This window comes from Phyllobates terribilis, unplaced genomic scaffold, assembly GCF_046119375.1.
Source record: "Phyllobates terribilis strain yellow unplaced genomic scaffold, ASM4611937v1 Scaffold_37__1_contigs__length_12642776, whole genome shotgun sequence".
Classification (NCBI taxonomy): Eukaryota; Metazoa; Chordata; class Amphibia; order Anura; family Dendrobatidae; genus Phyllobates; species Phyllobates terribilis.
In genome coordinates, this window is record NW_027362797.1 from 5,636,050 (window position 1) to 5,641,007 (window position 4,958).

Genomic DNA, 4,958 nt, shown 5'->3' on the forward strand with positions numbered 1-4,958 from the left:
AGTACCCTGTTACACTATAACAGTGCACATCAGTAGCACATCAAATTAGGGTTACCATATAGCCAATATTTGCAGAAGATAAATAATGACAAAGGGAATTTTTAAAAACAAGCTAAAGAGCTCACACACCGATTTATAAGAAGAGGATATCCTTCTGTAGCTCTGAATCAGCTCTTCACAAAGTGAATGTCATCACTGAACAAGAATTACTCCAAGGGAAAAAACAAATTCAAAACACCTAACACAGATAATCGCAGATTTATATTCCCATTTAAACCCGCTTCTATGGATGACATTATACACACCGCAATCAAAAGGAATTGGCATATAATAGAAGAGGATAAGGATTAAAAGGAGACAGCAATAAGAAAACCACTATTCTCCTATAGGAGATGTCATATTTTGGGTGACATTTTAGTTAGACATAGGATGTCCGCAAATAATAACAACTGGCTAGATAGGCAAAATTTAAGAGGCAAAGTTAAATGTGGCCATTGTTCTTTTTGTCAATATCATGTCAATCCGCTGAGAATAGGACCTATTACCCATAAAGTATCTGATTTTATTTCCTGTACAATGAACGATGTAATTTATGTAATTTTCTGTCCCTGTCATTTTTATAATAATGGTAAAACCATTCGACTCTTGCTTATCTGCATCCGTGAACATTTTCGTTCTATATATAAAGGAATGCCATGGAGCAGATCCCAAAATATTGCGATTCGCAGGTCTTGAACAAGTAAGATATTCACTGCAAGGTGGGAACCTTAACAAATATCTATTAAGGAGAGAGGCTAAATGGATCATAAATGCATCAGCCCACGGCCCATTAGGTCTAAACGATAGAATAGATCTATCAGTGTTTCTGTGATTTAAATTTTAGAACTGAATTTTAATGTATTTTTTTACATTGTGTATGTATTGACATGTACTGCTGCACAGCCCTAAAAAGGAAGAAGTTACACAACATCCCTCACGCTGGACCCGTGGAAGTGTCAGCTAAGACACGAAACGGTCGTCGTCCTCTGATCCCCCGCACCCACTGCACGCTGCTCCCATGTCCTGCTATTTGCATTAAAAGACTTTTCTTAAGGAAGTTGGTGAGCGCTACATTTTCTTCTTTTCTGCATATTGGATACTCAATTACTTTATAAAGCACTGCACCGCCTGAATCCTATTGCTTAATGCTGATGCCAATTTAAAGGGAGTTCTACTTTATTAGAAATGGTTTGGTGCTGAAGACCACTTCTTATTTGATTAATTAAACTTATCCTTTCCTACCTATGTATATCCTTTTCTATCTATTTTCATCCTTTTTTAATTAATTTATCCTTTTTTACCTATGCTTATCCTAGCTTACCTATACTTATACTTTTTTTTCTTATTTTTAAAAATTTTTTGAATAATATGCTTATAATTTCTTACCTATATTTAACCTATACTTAGCCTTATCTCAACAGATTGTTTATGAAGGAGGCAATCCTGGCCCTTGCTGTTCTCATCATCCTTCTTGATGGAATGTAGGGCCAGGCGCAGCAGGTTGTTTCCTCCCCCTCCTCCTCCTCCTCTGTAATTGTGCTGCTTTCTCCTGAGACAGGTTCTTCCTCTACTGTCGTAGTGACATCTTCTGGTGGAATATGCTCTGCCTCTTGTTCCTATAAACACAATAAAGATAATAAATAACTAATAATAATAAACTAAATGCCTTTTTGGTGTCAACTATGTCAGAATGGTGAACAAGATTCATGAATTTGGTATAAAGTTAAAAATGGGTTTTCTCTTTGTCTTGAACTTTTTTTTGTGACTTTTGGCGCTAAAAGTAGCAAAAATTGCACTCAATACTGGCTTACTTAAAATGGTTGGACTGAAGTAAAGTTGTAGCAAATTTTGAAAAGGTTTCAATTGATGAATCAGGATAAAACATCTGGAATTACCAGACTCTCCCCACAAAGCAGAAAACAAAACAAAAACAGAGAAGCACATAAAAAATAGACTTCAAAAAAGGCTCAAAGAATATAATGAATAATATGCAAAACAAAAAAGAAGCTAAACACACAAAAGTAGTCAAAAAACAGGCGCAAAGGCAATGATGAATCAGGGCCTGTGACCTGGAGCCGTTCTGTATGTGTAATAATCCGAGGGGCTAAGAAGTGCATCAGCTGAGAGATGGGGGAGATACTGATATATATCTAGCTGTGTGTAGGTATAAATACTACGTGTAGTGATGGGGATCTGTATATAACTACTATAACCAAATATAAGGGCATTTCCAGTTTTTTTCCTCTACATGATGCTAATGTAAATCATGTCCTTTCAGTTCAGTATGAAGATACACGCTGGATAATCACTTACGTCTTCCTCTGGGATCCTGATGCCTTGATCCAGGTTCATGTAGATAGGCTGCAATACAACAGGTAAGAATTAGTTTGTTTGTATTTATTTTTTGATACTGTAAAGGGCTTGTGTAGCCTTGGTGGAATTTTCATAAAGCATTGTATCCTAACACACTGTCAGGATTCAGCTACGCGTGCCAGATCAAGCAGTTGTCATGTGACCAAAACTATGTGATTTGCATACAATTGGTCATGTCAATAGAACATTACATACTGTTCGGATTCTGCATTCTGCTGAAAATTACACCTGGGCTAAACAACCCCTTTAATTTCAACCATTTTATTAATTCCTGATATTATTGCATACTAGGAGGTATAGCTTAGAGATGCCTGCAGGGCCATAGGTAAGGAAGCACTTGTATAGACTATGGTGCCAATGGGGCTCTTACCCCATCATCATCATCATATCCTTCCGCATCCTGATCCTTATAGAAGAAAAGAATAAAATTAGAAATTGCATTGGTTGAATGTTTGGGCGCTCTCAGATCTGCACTATGATATTATTGGTGTTTTTCTCTGTGTATTCGTGATTTTTTTTTATATTCTAGCTTTGATGCAGTTGGTTTATGCTTCATGTACCATAAATTGTAGACACACAAATATATATATAATGTTGTGCCCTTTCCATCAATTGCCTAATATGTTGCAATTTTGATTTTTCAGAACATTACTTTTTGTACATAACACAGAGCGGAGTGACCTAAGTGAATAATAATGATTTCATCCTCATTAACTAACCAAATATACAATATTTCTGCTGATTAAACGTGAACACAGCAGATCTGACAGCACTCACGGCCTTCACACTTATTCTCCTGTGATTTTGGTGTTTTTTCTCCTTCCTTTTGATTGGTAGCAGTTAGTATATATTGCAGTGTGACTTCAGTTACTGTGAACTTTGACTAAGAACAATTTGTTTGTTTGAAACGCGCTAGTGAAAGTTTATATGGTTTGTTTCGGATTAAAAAAACATTCTAGATAAAGACTGAAGATATTTTATTTGCATGCATGCCGGGCCGGCAAGTTCTTGCAACCAGAATTTCTAGGTACATTACTAAAGTATGGCTTTTGATTTATTGCTCTGAGGTAGGTGAAAAGTCAGCGTCCTTTACACAGCTGTCAGCTGAACGATCTTTTGGCCAATAGACATCCTTCTTGACCCCCCATACACTGGAGCCCTTGACCAAGCGCTCTTATGTTGTCTACGAGAGAGATGCTGCCAAACTTCTGTTGCGGCGGCTTATCTCCCAGAGAATAAAAGGATTGGTCATTGGAAATCCAACAGACCAGATCCTTCTCTCCTCCAACATCATCTGTCAAGAGAGAGTCGAGCGGCCCCCATATACACATGCATGATATTGGCAGATTCTGCTGATTTTAGTCAAATGTACATAGTGGCCTTTAACCTCTTTACAACCTATGACGTATAGACACATCATAAGTCACCTCCCCCTCTTTGATGCGGGGTCTGGTGCTGAGCCCGCATCTTTTCAGGCATATGACCGCTGATTTGATCAGCTGTCAAGTGCTCCTAACAGCCACGGGTGGGATCGCGATCAAACCGCGGCTGTTAATATGTTAAATGCCACTGTCAATCGCTGACAGCGACATTTAAAATGCCCGTGCCAGAAGCGCCCATCAGCTCCACCCATCAGAGCCTCTGTCATATGACCACGGGGCGCCAATGGGTTGGCATGACAACCCGGGGTCTGCAGGAGACCCCTGTGGTTGGTCATTGCCAGTCTGCTATGAGCGCCGCTTAGTGGCCGGCGCTCATAGCAGATGATCATTTTTTCTACACATAGCAGGGCTGCAGCTCTGTTATGTGTAGCACAAGCAATCAGATGATCGCAGCTTCAAGTCTCCTAGGGAGTTTATAAAAGAAAATGAAAAGTAAAAAAAAATGGTTTTAGAAATATTAAAAAAGTTCAAAAAAAGATAAAAGTTCAAATCACCCCATTTAGCCCCATTCAAAATAATACAATAAAAAAATCAAAAATACACATATTTGGCATAGGCGATGAAAGATGAATTTGATACATCTTACTCCAGCACTGGATCACGACTGGTGCGTAAACCACTCGTTTTGATACATTTTCCCCTGTGTACTTATATCTCTGCTGTACTGTTGGAATACACTTTAATGATATGATTTGCTCATATCACTTACGTGGTGTTCGGTGATCCGTAATCCATAGTGTCTTATCTATTGCAATGAGGAAATAAAAACAGAAGTTACTAATAATCTGTTTTCTAGTAACAGATCTAAAAGAACTCGACTCATGTGGTTTCTGTTACAAACATTTTTATTAATAGCCAAATCGGGTCTCATTCTTTATATGTATCTGCCCCCCCCCCACTGCACATTATACATTATCATATACAGTGGGGAAATAAGTATTTGATACACTGCCGAATTTGCAAGTTTTCCCACTTACAAAGAATGGAGTGGTCTGTAATTTTTATCGTAGGTACACTTCACATATGAGAGACTGAATCTAAAATTAAAAACCAGAAAATCACATTGTATGATTTTCAAAAAACTGAATTGTATTTTGTTGCATG

General features: G+C 37.9%; 1 long non-coding RNA gene across 1 annotated transcript; it reads right to left on the reverse strand.

Moving 5' to 3' along the window:
- Positions 1-1,132: 1,132 nt before the first annotated feature.
- On the reverse strand, positions 1,133-4,641 carry LOC141182930 (uncharacterized). The gene is made up of 4 exons (XR_012257983.1): positions 4,564-4,641; positions 2,783-2,818; positions 2,353-2,400; positions 1,133-1,655 (listed from the first exon to the last, which is right to left on the reverse strand). It is a non-coding gene; the product is annotated as an uncharacterized lncRNA (long non-coding RNA).
- Between the last annotated feature and the right edge of the window lie 317 nt (positions 4,642-4,958).